The 19,832-nt window shown below is 33.5% G+C and overlaps 1 long non-coding RNA gene across 1 annotated transcript; it reads left to right on the forward strand.

Moving 5' to 3' along the window:
• Positions 1–6,995: 6,995 nt before the first annotated feature.
• LOC106674030 lies at positions 6,996–8,730 on the forward strand. The gene is made up of 3 exons (XR_001341449.1): positions 6,996–7,763; positions 8,154–8,180; positions 8,609–8,730. It is a non-coding gene; the product is annotated as an uncharacterized LOC106674030 (long non-coding RNA).
• The last annotated feature ends 11,102 nt before the right edge of the window (positions 8,731–19,832 follow it).

Raw genomic sequence — 19,832 nt, forward strand, 5'->3', positions numbered from 1 at the left:
GCCAATAAGTCGTTAATTTAAGCATGGTATTAACACCCTGGCCGGCTATTAATCATTCTCTCTACTCTCTTATAGAACTTTAATACTTCTTACAATGCAAAATCAAATCTTCTCATTAATAACGATTATGGTATCGGGATCTCTCTTTATTAATATTATATTATCTATTCCCAATGGGTTTGGAGGATATTATTTTAGAATTGGAATAGTAGTCAATAATTTATATATCTGTAATGATATATCTGTTATATATGTTTTGATGTTGTTTTATGTATTGATCTCTTTATTTGCCCTCCGTCAGGTTTTTACATAGCAGTACAAAATTCAAACGTTGATTAATTTTGGACCTACATTTACCTACTTACATGAATTTAATTACAGATTATGATGGATGTACTCAGTGGTTAAACTATTTTATTTAAAATGAATAATCTTTATACAGCTTATTTCAGATCATCAATTAATAAAACATGAGTACAATAAAAAGAATTAGCATGGTACTTATAGATATGTAAAAACAGTAAATAATTAATTCTTTAAATATAATATGTTTAAGGCCATATATGGAAGGGGTTAAGAATTAACTTGTATATCACAGTAAGGTTATTGAAAAACGTATTATTTAATTATATTAAAATAAATTTAACTGAATTTCTGGCAGTTTGAATATTTCATGTATTGTCGTCGTTTTGAAAATAGTTTATTTTATTAGTTTTGTACTAATGGTGCAACGTCTACAATTTTGGCAGCTTTAGATTGTAGTTTCACCAATTTTCGTGGTCCGCTTGACCAATTAATATTTTTCAATTAATTACGGTATTTAGGTGAGATAAAAAAGTCAGTGTCACGAGGGGATTCGAACCCACGACCTTCGGCTAGAAACGCGGCTGCTCTACGACTCGACACTAACTTCCCATCTCAACCTCACCTCTTGAATTTTCCCTCCTTTTTGCCATTTTTCAAATGTCGTGTAATCTATTTGATTCTCGGCGACAAATGAAATGGCCACGCAGAGCTTTAGTGAAGTGTACTTTATTTTAACTTATTAAATTCACTAATTTTCGTGGTCCGCTTGACCAAGTAATATCTTTCAATTAATTAAGGTTTTTAGTTGAGATGAAATTAATTGATAAGATTAATGGCTGGTTGAGATTAAATGGCAAAAAGGCGGGAAAAGTCAAGAGGTGAAGTTGAGATGGGAAGTTAGTGTCCGAGTCGTAGAGCAGCGGCGTATCTAGCCGAAGGTCGTGGGTTCGAATCCTGATAGTGACACTGACTTTTCTCAACTAAACGCCTTAATTAATTGAAATTTACATTGTAGATTAAACGAATGTCCCAACTGAAATTTGTGACTGTTTTTCAAGGCATCCCGAAACACAAAAATGTAACATTGTAGCAAATATAATTTTAAAAAATGTATTGGTCAAGCCACCACGTACCTTTTCAGGAAAGTAACTTGAATGTGACTGAAAAAACTTATTAAAAATGGCCTATAGATAGAATAATAAAGCACACAAAAAAACACACTTTTTTAATAATAAGGACGAATAACACAATAATATAAATGAGGTTTCTCAATAAGTGAAATTAGTACACGTGGAGGTTTCACAGGTAAAACAATAAAAATATTTAAGAAATAATATATATTTGAAAACGTCATTTTTGATCCTTACATTTTTTAAAACGTCTATAACATTATACCTACCATAAAAGTTCAAACGTAGTAAAATCGTTTATAAATTGTAGATATTATATATAAAAATAATCCAGTATAAGAAAAGCTTAACAGATAAAATATAAAATACAGGATTGATTCAGCATGTAAAACAGACAGTTCACGAAACAAATTTTGATGAGTTTACAATTTGAGAAGAGAAAATATTAAACAAAAATTGAGTTGAGAATATTGATATTAATACGACAATAACAATATAAATATTCATCAAGACAAAAAAAAAATTGTAAACAATATATAAATATTTTATCTATGTAGAAAAACAATTTATAAAAAAAAATATCCACATATGCAACCTGTATGCAAATTAAAATAATGTAAAACTTGTAGGTAAATAAAACTTTTAAATGTAAATTGATCAAGTAAACTTAGTAAAGTGGTAGGAAAATACATGTTAATTATTGTAATCTTGTAAAATATGTACCCTGAAGAATAATATTTGGGTCATATTCATGCACAAGAGCTTGTGAACAAACCAGCCTGCAAATATAAAATAGTGTATAAAATATAATTAAAATTGAGGCGTCAGTGGCCGCAACGGTTTAGGCGTTAAACCGGCGCTCATCACTGTAAGGTTGAGGTCCCGGGTTCGAATGCAGGACCGTTGGACATACTTAGAAATGTGCTTTTTCTCAAAAACACCGGCACCTCGAGAGTGGTTAGAATGAGAGACTCTCACGCCGCGGTCGTGGGTTCGATTCCCACCGTCGCCTCTGGCCCTTTTTTCTCGATAACCCCCCCAATTTGAACACACATATAAGAATTGTCACCATGGCTAATATGCATAGATCAGAAAAAAAAAAAAAAAAAAAAAAAAAAAAACGGCACCTCGAGGGTGATATAACCTCTGCTGTTGCAAACCCTCGTAAAAAAAAAAAGAAATTATTAAAATGTATTCATAGTAGGTAAAAATGGTAAAATTTTATGCCCTATCAAGGGTCTCAAAACGATCGTGCTAGTGTGCTATTTCTTGAACTCCCCTCCAAACGAAATGTTTGATGATGGCTCTACGCGATGGCATGACTTAGTGCTCACAAATGATAAAAATTGAAGGAACAACTGAACAGATAAGTCAACAATAAGAATCGGGGTACAAGTCTTTTATTTCGTAAACCATTTTAAGATTAGGCTAAAAGTTTGTCGCTAATAATGAAATCGCTTACAAAAATCAGAACGGATGAAACAAGTTAAACTAGTAACGGAAATGCCAAAAAGATGGTCATAATAGAATAAAATTAAATTTGATCAAACTATTTCCAAAAAGGCACTTTTAAACACTTTTTGTTTTGTTTTATGTACTTATTGTGTAGTATCATTTTTATGAATATTTTCTGCCTGCTTCTGACAGTAATTACATGCAATATATACATCATAATGAAATATTACAATGTAGGCCATCTACGCTCAGAAAAGCATTACATATTAGAACACATTGGCTTCGCCAATTTCTGTTGATTGATTATTGCCGTATGGAAGTAAATATGTTTAAGGGCACCTCTTCATAAAGCAATGCACGGCTGGGCTTCGAGGACTATTTGGTTGATTAATTAATGAGATGTGGATTTGATTGTGAACACAGAAAGCAATATACGTTTACGTTAGCATGCAAATTTCTCACTGCCGATTTTGATAAAATTTTGAGGATATGTCGCTGAAAAACTGATCATAGTTTTATGAACTCTTGTTATGAAAAATACCTCCAAATAATATGAGCTCTGATTCTTTCTGAACCTATTCAGAAAAAAATGCTTGTCCGTTTGTGAAAGGAAAATGTTATACAATGAATAATTAATAGAAAAGGCAAATTTTACTTATAAAAAAATTGTAAAAGTAAGCTTATGTTTAGAGAAATATATAAATAAGAAAGTTATGTCTATGTCAATTATAAATACAAATATTTTATTTGTTTGAAATACCTACATACATTGTCCAATTATGTACATATTTCGCCATATGTCTACTTCCTGGGAAAATCCTAGGTTTATAAACTCCTAACCAACTTATTTGAACAACTACCTGAAAACTCCCACGGTGGATTTGTCGTAAACAGGAGAAACTTGCTTTTTCTAAGGATCGGGTGTCACTCTGTGCGAGCAGGTATTCCAAGAGCGAGTGCATCGGCGATGGGCATCATCACCTGCAAAGCATGTGTTTCGTGTGGGAAACCCTTTCTTTATCCCTGATAGGACCCAGGTCAGGATATCTGACAGACGTCCGTTTCTCACAAACCGACCGGACGGTTTATCCATCTGTGACTATTCCGAATAGGGGCGGAATGGCTATTAGTATTATAAAGAAACTTGTTTTTGTTTTACATTTATGACCTTAACAACAAGTATTAGTATGAAGTTTGTTAAAAACAAAGTGTGTTTTTTAATTATTAGATGTTAGCCTTGATTAGTTGTATTTATTTTGTACTATTTACTAGCAAATATATTTTGTATATAAAATCAGTTTTTGTAACAGCTTAAAATTTGCTGAAGCGTTTGTTACAACGTGTTTATTATTGTATTTTATATTTATATACAATATATTATACAGCATTATTACATGTGTTGTATGTAATAGAAAAATGGTGCACTTTTTTATTGCAACAACGGTGTTATTATTCGATTCCTGATAATTCGACACACAAGGGACAAAAATAATTCGAATTTTTCGATTAATTAAGGTTTTTAGTTAAGATAAAAAGTCAGTGTCAAGAGCGGGATTCGAACCCATGACCTTCGGCTAAATACGCCGCTGCTCTACCACTTGAGCTATCGACTTGGATCCACTCGGACACTAACATCCCATCTCAACCCCACCTTTTGAATTTTCCCTCCTTTTGCCATTATCTAGCCGAAGGGCGTGGGTTCGAGTCCCGCTCGTGACACTGACTTTTTGTCTCAACTAAAAACCTTAATTAATTTAAACATATTAATTGGTCAAGCAGACCACGAAAACTAGTGAATTTAATAATTCGAATTATCAAGAGTAAAGAAAAAAATTGTTAAGTGTTGATATGCATTTTTCCAAATTATTACTTATATTGTACATAGAAACATAGTATAAATAATGAAAAAGAGGAAACAGATCAATTGTAAAATTGAACATTTTTAAGCATCATTAAAAAAAAATCTTGAAAAAGTTTTGCTTTGACCTTTGTTAAAATGATTTTTCAGTGTCAAGTGATGTGGACACATTGACAAAACACTGACCACAGAACATAACAAACTAGAGAAAACTCGAACAAACTTTAGGCTGAAAGTGGAAATTTAAAGGAATATAACAAAGAAAAAGTGTAAATTATAAATATGAGAAGTGGCTCCATTTCAAATTATAGCATGTTTTTTTTCACCCTGTTACTAAAAATATTTCGTATTGCCGAGTTCCAAAATGCTCAGAATTTTTACGATTAGCAGAGTGACCTGTTGAGGGGTGTTACTATCAAGAAATTTGAATTAATAATTTTCGAATTGACAAGAGTCAACCGTATTTGTTAGTAATTACATTTGTTGTGTTTGCTACACCTGAACATGTGTTTTCTACAACATGGTCGTTATATGGTGAACCTGCCAGAGCTATTTTTATTTTCAAATGTATCTGTTTTTATCAGTACAAAGTTTGTTGCAACAAAGTGTGTTTTGTACTTATTAGAACAAACTATTTTTTTAAATTTTATGGAGTAAAAATTATTTTATATCCCTAGACCATAATGTATACTGTATTTATTATAACAAAGGTATTTATTTTTGTTGGCATAAAATTTGTTTGGGTTCGTTAAACCTGAACCAGTTTTGCGTTTACTACAAGTTATATTGTGTACTTGCCAGAACTATTTTTGTTTATATATCTGTATTTATTTGCATAAGGTTTGTTACAACAAATTGTTTTGTACTTATTAGAACAAACGTATTTTTTTGTTTCATTGAGTAAAATTTGTTTTATATTCCTAGACCATAATGTATACTGTATTTATTAGGTATTTATTTTTTGGCGTAAAATTTGTTTTGGGTTGTTAAACTACACACTTATATGTACGTTTCGTGTTTTTACATAAACATGTTTGTATTTATTGCACAAAAATTGTATTTTGAATTTTAATAGAGTAAAATTGTGTTGTATTTATTGAATCAATGTGTGCGTTGTATTTATTACAAGAAAGGTGTTTTGTCTTTGTTGGCATAAAACGTGTTTTGGGTTTGTTACACCCGAACTTTTTTTTTTACCACAACAAATTGTATTTTGTGCTTACCTGATCAATTCTTTTTAATCATCACAAAAATCTGTATATATCCTGATGAAGTAGTACATAACTGAACAAAAGAAGATTCATTTTGTACCTTGGTCCATATAAGTTTTCAAGAATACACTGCATCATCACCTTTCTACTTATTTTAAGGTCATTGACAAAATTTTAATTGTATATTATTTAAGAATATTTTACCCTGAGAATGAACTTTAATAGGTCGAAAGCTTGGCGGTAACTGCTGAATTGACTTTCAGATCATATCAGAATGCTGATTATTCGTGAGTAAACAAGCGGCCCATATTTCTAACACTTAAAATAAACGTTTTCTAACTTTTTATCTTTCTGTTATTTGTTCTTATTTATTGTTATACACTTTAATAGTACAGTTTATTCTGGATAACTCGAATCTCAGGGGGAAATTTCAAAATTCGACTAATCGAGGTTCGGGGTATTGAACCGGCTAATCCACTCGCAGAGTCATACTTGACCCTATTTTTTAAAATTGTGGATAAGGTGTTTGGCGGTATGCCGAATTCTTTGGCGATGTCGCCCTTTTTCTTGATGCCTTCATCTACCGCCTTAATAATCTTACTTTTCTCCTCCACGTTTAACGTCTTATATTTTTTTTTGTATAAACAAACACATAAACAAAACAAACTGGAAAAAAAGGACTGCCCGAAAAGCGTGAACTGTACTAAGCATTGTCGTGCTGGACTGTTTAGGGAACGGGAGAAAGGAGTAAATCGAGTAACGAAATGCCGCTGGTCGCCTGGGCTTACAAAGAAAATTCATCTAGTCGAGGTTTTCTTTTCGAAATGTTCGTCTTATATAGGGGGATGTGGGAACACATTATAGGTAAATGAGGGAGATTTTAAAAAAATCGAGTTATCAAGGAATTCCAGTTACAGATAGTCTATTCTATGATTATAGGTTTGTTTCGACGATCACTTTTTTCTTTACATCTGAAACACATATGTTTGTATTTAGTGTAAATATTTAGGTTTTTGATATTAATGTTTTGTTTTTTCATGTTAAGGCTTGAAGGTCCATAAACACGCAATTCGGTCGTTTCCGATTATTCTGATCTGCTTAATGTCGCTGTTTTTGTCTGTCGGCCCTCCTTTTGGATTATTTAACTTACTTAAAAGATTAGAGTTTTTGTACAAGTGAATTTTACCAGTCAAGTGCTTTTCTTCAAAAGAACAAGAAAGCAGGCCGGGGAGTTCAAAATAAACCGATAGCCTGATGTAGAGAATGGAAACCGAGTCATTTCGGTTCCGAAAGCCCGGATTCCAAGGGCAATGGCTTTAGACGATTCTCCGTGACATAAAGCTAACTATCTAGGACAAACTAACTGGTGGGTAAATGCACATATAGGTAAAAACCGGCACAAATGATTCCCGTTAGTGATCCAAAGTCGAGCCACGTTGCAGACGTGAACCAGGTCCCGGAGCAATAATCACGTCGTTAGAGCCTTCTACAAATCTACATTCATTCTCTCTCTCCCTCCGATTCTTTATTTTTCTATTCGTATCTGTTCTTCGGGTCGAAAAAGTACCGTATTAGAAGCACCATCAATACAATGGCTTTCTCTTCTGCAAAGCACTTGATCCACTTTCACGGTCATTTGGCCAATTGGTGCCTTCAAGCACGGATCCGTAGCCTTTACGATTCCCTTCGGCGAAGGACATGAGATGGGGTTTTTTCTCGATAATAGCATTGCCACCTCGCAATCCAACGGATTGAACCAGTCGCTTCCATCTGGAAAATCAAATTGGCTAACGATAGTTGAAGGTGTGTATTTAAACCTATAAAAATAAAACAAATCGTTCGTCTTTTTCTGCCCCAAAACCAAAAATAACAATACACATTGACAGACCTATATGAAAAAAAAAACTCTAATAAATAGGCCGAATATATTTTTATTTCCATTTTTAGGAAGTTCTGAAAACAAAATATTCTATATACCAGTATTAGCAGGTTAGTTTGGAAATAATTTAAGTTGTTAAAGCAAGGTTTTTAATAGAATTTATCTAAGAAAATGCAAACTAAAATTACATGCACTTAGATTTATAATAATTTTTAAAATTAAAAATTGTAAGTAAATTAATAAATATCTTACTAAGTAGCTAAACAAATAGATTATTAATTTATTTATTTAAACATTTTATCTTTGCTTTACAGGGAATTTTGTAGCAAACTTGATCGTATGTACGCATTAATTATATTTCATATAATTTTTCATTAACCTTATTATTCAGATATCGTGAGATGCGGTCTGGTGTGATGTAGGTTTCAGAAAGACATTTTCTTTATCGTGCCAACGTTTCGATCTTTATTGAGATCATCTTCAGGGCTCAAAGTGTTTGTCTTCTGCGTAGTTGTACCATTCTTGCACACCGTGGGGACTCTCAACACGACATGCAAGAATGGCACAATTACACAGAAGACAAACACTTTGAGCCCTGAAGATGATCTCAATAAAGATCGAAACGTTGGCACGATAAAGAAAATGTCTTTCTGAAACCTACATCACACCAGATCGCATCTCACGATATCTGAATAATTATCGATTAACGGTCACTAATCTCTACGCATTAACATTATTTGTTTACATAATTGTACTCGATTGGTTCCAGGCCATTATTGCACGTTTTAGTCCTCGTCTGCATTAAACATAAGAAGCATTGTGTCTTAAAGCATACAATATACTATAAGAAAAAATATATTATAAAGACCCCCAGGTATAATACAAAACAATGAATGCATTAAACACAAAAATAAATATGAACATGAATTCAATAAGTAAAGAAGGAAATGAGAATACCTACATCACACCAGACCGCATATCACGATTTCTAAATAAATATATATATATGTAATGGATACTTCTAAAGAAAAATATACAATATATCTAAATAAAAAATTAAACTGATTAAAACAATTTTACTAAAAATGTTGTTATGGAAACAATGGGGAAAATATTCAATTCAGTACGGAGTATTTCCTCCTCTTGAGTTCGTGACCGCTGTGGAATATTATCATAAATTCACTAGTTTTAGTGGTCCGTTTGGCCAATTAATATCTTTCAATTATTTTTTCATAAATCTCCAAAAGCTCTATTCTTAATTCCTAGAAATACTCTGGCATCACTGCGCGACATTTTACTCTCTTCGACGACTCGTTCCAAAGGTGTTCGATAGAGTTCAAGTCGGGACTACATGCTGCCACTCCAAACATTGAATTGTAGCCCCCTCCAAGTAGTCAACAACGATCCTAGCTGATTGGGAGGCCGTGCATTGTCATGCATAAAAATAAAACCGTCCGAAGTAAAATGGAACAACCTCTTCTGACAACACATCTTCAATGTATCGCACTGCTGTTAGAGGACCCTCCATGAAGATCAAGTTGTTCGACCTTCCTTAGAACCAACTCCTCCATAGCTTCTCCGGAGCGAAAATATTGCGGGGTATATCACTCTCCAGTTCTTCTCCAAACTTCCTCTTGGCCGTCAGAAGACCTCAAACAAAACTTTGACTCGTTCGAAAGCAAGATTTTAGTCCAATTTTGTTCAGACCAATTGTTGTGATTTCTTGCGAAACTTACCGAGGTGATGTGTGCCTTGTCAGAAGTTCTGGACTAGTGGCAGGCCTTTTCGCATGTAATCCAGCTTCTGAAAGTTTTTCACCTGACAGTGAGTTAACTGACATTAAAATTTCTAACTCCATTTAGTCGTTTCTTGATCTCAACAGCGGTAGAATGTTGATTAACGGTGTACATTCGAAACAATAAAACGATAATCACTCTGAGATGTGACAAGATGGCAATTTGATCTATGACTTCTTGAATAACCTCTGGTATCTTGGTCGCGATGGAAGGCCCTTCTGACAGTTGTTGTGGGAATGTTAAGCACCCTAGCCACATACGCTTGACTTCTTCCATCTTCCAACAATGCTATGATTCTACCCAATCAATGTATTAAACCTTCACTCAAACAAATGTGAAACTTAAAAATCGTACAAATTAAAAAAATCAAACTACCGGAACGTTAGAAAGAAGCTTTGCAAAAAAACCGACTAAGAAGATATTGAATTATTTAAAAATGCATTTACAAAATTCAATCGTAAAATAAGTGGTAATGTTGATCTATATTTTATTTACATCTGATCCTTTAAAACGGACCAAATATAAGTAAGGATGGAGGATTGTCTACGAGATATTTAAAAATAAGTTGTTTATTTTTGCTGTCCATGCGTGAACGCATATTTTTCGCAAAGACTTTTCAAGATGGACCATGCTTTTGAGCAATTTTTCCAACAACTCATTTCTTCAAGTAACTAAAATTAAGTCTGTATCATGATTGACAATGTAGGGCCTGGGTTGAGTAAACACTCTTGCTATCATTAGCTATGATTTTTCTTTTTTCAAAATATTTAAATTATCTATGTAAAGTTTTTGATAATTCTTTACGTATAGAATCAGCCCTACAGGAGGCTCATCATCAAATAAAGTCAGTTCAGCTGTAGTTTTAGCTTGCAAGGGCGATTTATTAAGATGTTAAATAAAGTTGGTCTTAGAACAGACCTTTGGGGGGACCACAGCTATTATACTCTTTAACTGTGACCTTATGCCATCAATCTGTACATAAAATTTTGTTTTCTTACGTAATTACAAATTAAATGTGTTAGGAAATTGTTATGGCATGAGTTTAAATATGAGAACTCTTTGGGAAACACAGTCAATCACTTTCTCCACGTCAATAAGTACCATCCCCATTTTGTTTTTTACCTTAACATTACAGTGAAAGTTGGGAAATGAGCAAGCAATAGCGCTTAGTGGTGAGATAAATGCTTTTCTCCAGAGATTATTGACAAGGATGGCTGTTAACTCGTCATATCCGGAGCTTTCTTATTTTTCATGTTGTTGTTATTTTAGAATTAATTTTATCTCTTTAGGTTTCCGTACATGGAGTTACTTTCTGAAAATAATCAGCTAGAACTGTAGCCTTCTTGCTCATTTCATATTAATAAGAACTAGGGGAAGAAGTATTATTTTAGAGAGGATGTGTAAGAAACTTTAATACAATAATTTGTGTGGTGATTAGTGACTGTTAATCGATATTTATTTAGAAAAAGTGAGATGCGGTCTGGTGTGATGTAGGTTTCAGAAAAACATTTTCTTTATCGTGCCAACGTTTCGATCTTTTATTGAGATCATCTTCATGGCCTGGGATGTTTGTAAATCCCAGGCCCTGTAGATGATCTCAATAAAGATCGAAACGTTGGCACGATAAAGAAAATGTTTTTCTGAAATCTACATCACACCAGACCGCATCTCACGATTTCTAAATAAATTACAGTAATTACTGTTATTTATGGTATACCAAACTTGATTGAAATAAAAACATTAAAATAATCAAATAAATTAGTAATGATTAAATAGTTAAACTTTTATTTAAAAGTAATAAATTAAATAAACGTGAAATAAAATTATAAATATTAAACTTAGAAAATTTGCCCACACCTAATAAATTATAAACAAAGAAGGGTGATATAATAAAATCTGTGATTGTTTAAATTTTTGTTGTCATCAAAAATATTTACTCTTTTATTTTGTGTTACGAAGTAATTTTTTTTTTTTGCACACATAATTACATTGTCAACTAGATATATTCGTATAATGAAGGGCGTTTTCCCTACCGAAAATAATTTCTTTTTATAATGTAAATATTAAAGTAGGGGGCTTGCATTGTCACCTTCATAACACATTTTTAGGAGAAACCTTATTAATTAATTTTTTTTCAACAGTGCTCGGATACAGGAGCCAGGTTTGAAAAGTAGGAAGGCAGAAATATTTTGGTTCTAAACAGACATTTTAATTAAGCAAAATGGAAACGCCTGCCTTCGTGGGATCCGTGTTTTTCTTTAATTAAATTGCCCGATTTATTTCAGTTTTTCTCCCTTAATTACGCCGTTCGGAGCAATTTTGTTCCAAACCAGGCGTACTAGATTTTATGTTAATGTGCAATTATTTAATAACACGTCTAAGACTTTTTTTTGATAATTTGTGTAATGGCTTTTAAAAATTATTAGTTTTTCTGTTTTCTTTTGTTTTTGTTTTTTTCAAGAACTTGAAAACAAACTAAAAAAACTAGAAGGAAATATAAAAGCTCACTTTAATTAAAAAGGCACAGTAATTAATATAGAAACAAAATAAACATACTTTCGATTTGGGCTGTTTTGATTTTTTTCATAATAGTCGGTTTTATGCTATAGTCATCTACATAAAAAGTTGCAGTGTAACTCCTAAGAAATTAGTTAGTTATTCCTTCATTTGTTTTTGAAAGGACCCGACATTTATCAACGGTAGTTTCCGTTTTGGTTCAATGAAGAACAGGTAAAGGTAAAGCTTACTTTTTTTTCTTCTTTTTTTTGAGATTCATCTTCATTCTTCATGTAAATAACCATGTGTTAAATGTTTATGGAAGGGTTTAAATAACATGTTTGAATGTCAGAAATTATTAGAAAATGTATGTGTACAATTATAAAAATATATAGGAATATTTTCAGTGTATATTCCAATAGAAATGGGCTAAGGATGTCCCTTGGCGAACACTGGATCTGATGCGAGAGTGGTCAAATCTGGTGATACCAGTATAAATGAATACCTATAGAAGAGGATGTTCTTGAATTTTCAAATCAAGCCCGAGTTTAAGGATTCATCATACACATCTAGATTAAGAAAAATGCTGCATATGCTTAAAGAAACTACTAGAACTACTAAAACTACTAGTTGTCGGCAGTAGTTCAACAACTTTGGCAATGATAGACGTATGATCAATAAGACGTAAGTATTAAATATAACAATTTGATCGTTTTTATTAGGGACATAAAATAAAATGATATTATCAAAATTAGAAAATTGGTCAACACCGATTAATTTACAACAAACCACTGGTGACATATCACATTGGGATCTTTTTCATTTTTGTTTAAGTCAAGCTAATATTAACGAATATTTATGCTTCTGATTTGTTTGTGTGTGTTGACTGTTTATGGAAGAGTACGAAAGACATGAATCAGCAAATGGATGTGTACAATTATAAAAATGTGAAGGAATATCTCCAGTGTACTTCCAACAGAACTGGGCTAAGGATGTTTCCTGGTGAACATCCGTTTTGATGCGAGAGTAAAGGTTGGTCAGATATGATATCAGTATAAAATAATACGTAAGCATAGATAAAGGTATTCTTGAAAGCAAGGTCGATTTTCAGATTTCATCTTAAACTTCCAAATCAATAAAAATAGCCAATTATCCTTCTGCTGAAAGAAGGAAACATCTAAGCTAAACAAATGAATGCAGATAATTCGGGATATCGGTAATTCAAGAATTTTGGCGAGGAGAGATGTAAGACCAATGAAAGTGTAGTTTGTGTATTTCTTGAGAACAGCGTTGTATATGTATTTCACATACCTAACGTATCATTTTTTTACGTCCGTATGTTTTGTATATCAGTCAAAGAACCGTACATGCTGACTGTTACATACAAAGGGGAGAGTGATAATTCAGGGGTGACGGTGGGATTCGAACCCACGACCGCTGGGTCTACGAACGGAGAGTCACGCTAACCACAAACCACTGTGTAACCTTGGTCCCAATTAATTTTTAACTCCTAGCTTTTGTAGGCGTAGGGTAATATGTGTCGAACATATTATGCAGTAAATGTTACTGTATGAGAAGAGCAAATATTCAAAAAAGGAAAATTTAAAAAATATTCAATTTTAGGTTAGGGATTCTGGTCAAATTTTGAGGAATAATTTTTTTGAAAACTACTCTAGAAAAATGTATAGTTAGGTTAAAAAACCAATTGGGAAAAGCTTGCGGTTAAGAGAAAACTAGATACATAAAAAAACGCCTTATATAATACTATACCGATCATGATTTAAAAAAACTAAAAATTCTTTTAAAAGTCATTGATAAGTTTTTATATTTTGAACAAATGGTCGCCCCTCGATAGCGCTTATCATAACAAATGATTTATACCACTCGAGATAACAATAATCCTTAGTCTATTTTTAATGAGAGAGGATCAAGAGGATGGTGTAATCAAATTCTGATGGGTTCTAAGAGGATAACGACAGTGAGACATTAACGATCGGCTCCCGGCTGCTCCAAATTCCCGACGATCCTTCTTCTGTTATGCTTTGTTAAGCAGCAAAGCATTTAAAAATTAATTTAACTCGATGGAAAGGGTCAAGAGTTTTTCGAGCGTGGGCTGTTTCTAATTAGCCATCGCCTTCTCGTACCATTCGAGCGTAAAACGTCCAAATCGGCCGATTTTCACAGGTGGGCACATAAAATATAGCAAGTGTAAATTGATTTTTTTATTAGAAGAAAAGTTTAAAAAAACGCAAACATGCCCAATTTTCATTTATTTTTTTAATAAAAGGATAGCTTCATTTATTTTATGTAGTTCATAATTTTTATTGTGGCAACCGCCCTCAAGTTATTGAGAACCTCTTTTCCACCCCAATTCATTTATTTATTTGCACGAGGTGGAATGATGTATATCGAGAGCGTCTTTTTAATCAATGTTTAAAAAAAAATTGTTCAGAAATGTTTCATTCGGTGAGCAAGTAATTTACAGACAGAGAGAGAGAGAGAGAGAGAGAGAGAGAGAGAGAGAGAGAGAGAGAGAGCCAGAGTAGAGAAAAAGAAAGAGAGAGGGAGAGAGAGAGAGCCAGAGTATAAAGAAAGAAAAAGAGAGAGAACTAGTGCCAGAGTAGAGAGAAAGAAAGAAAGAGAAGGAGAGAGAGAGCGAGAGAGAGAACGAGAGCCAGAGCAGATAGAAAGAGAGAGAGAGAGAGAGAGAGAGAGAGAGAGAGAGAGAGAGAGAGGGAGCGAGGGAGAGAGATGTACGTTTTTGTTGTTGTTACCTATCGATATTTTAGGTATTCAGGTGAAAAGACTTCGGTTGACTAACTGTTTAACCTGTAAATTTTGGAGCGGTTAAATAAGAAGTATCATATTTTATTCGACTATAAACTATTGAGTATCAAGATTCATTTGTAAATAATAATTATTCTTTGTGTGGTGATTAGTGACCGTTAATCGATATTTATTTAGAAATCGTGAGATGCGGTCTGGTGTGATGTAGGTTTCAGAAAAAAATTTTCTTTATCGTGCCAACGTTTCGATCTTTATTAAGATCATCTTCAGGGCTCAAAGTGTTTGAGCCTTCTGTGTAATTGTGCCATTCTTGCGTGTCGTGTCGAGAGTGCCCAATCAGTCAATCAGAGAACTTTTTTGCTGAAATGCAGACAACACAAGGTATTTCCTACTCACATCAAACACAATTTTAACTTTACAAATGCCACAGTAACACAGCCAAACACCAGAATTAACGACATACATAAAGCAACAATAAATTTCAAACGAAACATTCTAAACATAGAAATCACCACAATCATCCAAAACATTAAGACACTAACACAAAAATTACACCAATTAAAACCCAGTGCCGCCAACAGAATACCTACAGACATTTTAAAAGAATTTTACACACATCAAAAAGATGATACGTCCACTTCGACAAAATCAAAAACAAACACATCAAAAAATTAAATAACTTAATAAACAAACAAACATCTGTTAACACAAATAAATGGTTCCTAAACCTAACCAAAACTATCATTCCTTCAGAAATCCAGAACTTCCTATCACTTTGTCCCAAACATTCCATTCCTTAAAACAAAACAGATTTTCCAATAGCTAAATTAATTACGGATGTAGACTATGCAATCCAAAAATACACAAAAACAGAGGAAGAAAAAGACATAATAAAAAAAAGGCACTCTGGACACGTCACGCAAGAATGACACAATTACACAGAAAACAAACANATTAATGAGACGTATGTGTGCATCATGGTTACGGCTACAGTGCTAATGAAAAAAAATACTGGTTTTTATAGTGTTTTAAAAATTAAGTGTTTTGAAATAAAAAACGATATTAAGAATATTTAGATTGATTGTCGTCATTTTGGAATATATCTTTTAATTGATATTTATAATGATTATTTGGAGATCGTGAGATGCGCTCTGGTGTGACATAGGTTTTAGAAAAACATTTACTTTGTCGGGCCAACGTTTCGATCTTTATTGAGAACATCTTCAGGCTCAAATTGTTGGTTTTCTGTGTAGACATGTCATTCTTATGTGTCGGGTTGAGAGTGCCAGTGAGATATTTACTATTTTTCAAATCCCACCAGACCGCACCTCACGATCTTCAAATAATCATTGGCTAAGGTCACTAAACACCACACATTTTGAATTATGTTTCAACGTTAATGGAATTTCATCAATCAAACCATAATCATAGTTGTGTTGAAATAAGTTGAACTGCTCATGATTTGGAGAAAAAATCGAGGTGAAAAGTTCATCTTTCGTAAATAAAAAGTGCAAGTAAACAAGTAGATAGGAAGAAGTAGAGGTATGTGTCTCCATTAGGCACGGCGGATGTGTAACTGCTGCAAGTTAACAAATCAAGTTTTCTGTTACGTTCCCTATTGTAACTATTTACGAGCATCATTTTAGGTAATTTTTCTTTTTTTTAACTTAGAAGGAATAATTACCTAATAATTCGTGGATCGTGCATATAAATGGCTGTTCACTTTAATGGTCGTGTTTTCTTTCCACTTGTCCCAGGCTCGAAATGTCAGTTTAAGTCTTTAAACGGCCATAAACTTATGTATACCATGTTCAAATCGTATATCCTTGGACGCCTAATGTTATTTTAAAGTAGGTTGGGGAACAAGTTAACATAGTTTTTACCAGTCGAGCGATACATAACGACCCCATTCTGTTCACTCTATTAACGCGTGTAACGAAGACGTAACAGGAAAACCATTTTCTGGAAAGACATTGTTTTTTCAGTGTTCTTCTTATATGACGAAATCAACAATATTGTGGCAAATAGGTGTTCTGCTTTCTAAAATAGTAATAATACATAATTATAGTGAGGAAATCAAAAATCAAAACTATTTTATAAAAAAACTTAGTTGGACTGTACATCCCTAAGATTATTCAGGGATCCGTTCCTATTTGCAAAAAAATCCAGATGGCTGATCTTAGAGAATGTCAAAAATGTGTGATAAAATAATTCATATCCATATTTTTTTAGTGGTCATAATTGACCATATTAATTATTCCAATTAATTATTCTTTTCTTTAGGGTTTTTGGTTGAAATGAAGTTGTGAATTGTTCATATCTTAATTCACTATTTTCGTGGTCCGCTTGACCAATTAATACAAGACAATTAATTAAGGTTTTTAGTTGAGATGAAAAAAAGTTAATGGCACGAGAGGGATTCGAACCCACGATCTTCGACTAGATACGCCGCTGCTCTACCACCTGAGCTATCGTGACCTCGATCCACTCGGACATCAACTCCCCATCTCAACCCCACCCTATGGAGGGAAAGCTCATCGTGGGTTCGAATCCCTCTCGTGCCATTAACTTTTTTTCATCTCAACTAAAAACCTTAATTAATAGTTCATATCGTTGAACCTTCTTATCAACCGTGAACACTTGGATATCGGTTCTTCTTCGGTTTTGCGTCATGTATTTTACCATTTGAGCATGTCCCAGATAGCCAGGAAATCGACTTAGTATGGCAACAGGTAGATCAAGTACGTAAAATGCAATAAAGAAGAGATTTATCGTTGACCTTGATAGGTTTAAAACAATATCTTTAAAACGGCACCTTGATCGGATTGGAAGGATGGATCAAAAACATGGGATTATAACTGTACATCAGGATAGCTTGTAAACTTAATACTCCACAATAGGCAATATCTTCAATTTACTGAAAATCATTTACCTCTAGAAGATTAAAATATATGATTTGTTTTATTCAAAGAAGTATCGCAAGCCATTGACAACGAGAGTTTAATACATAATCTTAAAAACTATTCCAAAAATATGTTGAACTTTCGTTCTACTACCTTTCGGAAAGGCTGTTCATCATAAGGCAAACATAACCGTCGCAACATTTGCAGATGTTGCTTTCCGAGTCGAAAATTGTATTCATGCATCCGAGAATCAACAGCATCCACGACTGGACAAATAATTGAAAGGACAAACGACCTATTTGTGTACTTTTGTTGAATTGGTTGCACGTAGATAATATCGTGACGCCAATCTTTCATGGAATGTTTAAAAATTAGAACTAACGTTTTGGTCATTCGGACGGCCAACCTACTGAAGATCGTGAGGTCGATCGCTTTCCACCGATACGATTCGAAGATCGGGCGGAACCGTTGGTAACTACTGTCGATTTGCTACGGACATTGCGGCACAAGTTCGATAAATAATGAGTTGATATAGTGCAAAGGAATGCACGAGGTCCCGTACATAAACTCTATCCTGTTCGGTTTCCTTCATATCCATACGCACCTTTTTAAAGAAAAGGAAAGATAAGGATCATAATAACGAACAGCAATGAAAAAAATTTCTCTATGGTCTAGCCTGCCAGCAGAATCTTTTAAGAATTTGGCAACAATTGTCGAAAACGATGAGATGTCTTTTTTAACAACAGGTATAAAGATGCAACATCTCTTTTTTGCCAAATCAGCCATGTGAAAAATAATCTTTTAAAATTGGGCACAATAGAATTATAGCGTCCTTTTGTACGGGTCCTCTACCCTTGTCAAGCATAAGAGATGGCACGTTTAATAATCCTTTGAAGTGTCTGTCGCCTCGAGGAAGCGATAAGCTTGCTTCTGACTGAGCTTTCAAAAATTAAAAAGAGAAAGAGAACGGGGTTAAACGGATTACGGGTCACAAAAAGGGGGGTGGTGGTCCATTGTGGATTTTTTTAAGCCTTTGTCGAAGGGTATGTAAGGGGCGAAAGTTCCCACACAATCGACAGGTGGTAACCCGGTCGACAAGCAGAAAAGATAGAAAGTTCACTTCAATTGCAATCATAAACAAACAAGTACATCAATTTGTGGAACAACTTTGGGCAGGGTTTGGTTATTTTATTACAGTTCACTATATTTCGATTCATTATTTGTACTGGAACGAACCAGAACAAGTGAAAGTTATGCCTAAAATGAACTAATTCAACCAATTAGGCAACAATACAATATAAAAATAGAACCTAATAAAAAACCTATTATTAATTTACTATTATGTGTGAATATNTTATATATATGATTATAATGAATATAATGTATATGATTAATTAACTGCACTGTAATATTTTAGTTTTCCCAAAAATGATAAGCTAAGCTAAGAGCTATTTTCTTAAGGATTTAAGACACTTTTGAATTAAGATTGAGGATTTGATAATTAATGTTTACTTTGTACATTAGAACTTCTACAACTATCAGGTCTTCAGCATTGGCCCGAACTGTCATCAGCAATCAAGACAAAATTTCCATAACATCGGTGAACGGTGCTTGTTTACAAACTCGCAAGATACGACTTGAACCTGAATTACTTCAAACTCCCAAGGAAACATAGCGAGAAATCCGTTATGCAAAAAGTTTTGAAAAAGCGTCAACTTTATCTGAAAGGTGTTAACCTTAACGGTGGCCTCAAAACAGCGTAAACGTTATCGAAAATCTCTCTATTTACCCTGGAGATGATTTGGTTGATCGTGACAAATCAAAATGGTTCCCATAATTTTTTCTCTTACTTTCTTAATATACCCCCTCGCAAAAAAAAACCTTTTATATTCTGTAACATAGATTACTCGGCTTTTTTCACAGTTTTACTTTCGATAACCAATAAATCCTCTTGATGTATGTCATTGGCGGTGAGAACGTGGTCTGCTTTCCAAAATAAACTTTTGAACAT

This window comes from Cimex lectularius, unplaced genomic scaffold (genome assembly GCF_000648675.2).
Source record: "Cimex lectularius strain Harlan isolate CLEC.00 unplaced genomic scaffold, Clec_2.1 scaffold91, whole genome shotgun sequence".
In the NCBI taxonomy this organism is placed as follows: Eukaryota; Metazoa; Arthropoda; class Insecta; order Hemiptera; family Cimicidae; genus Cimex; species Cimex lectularius.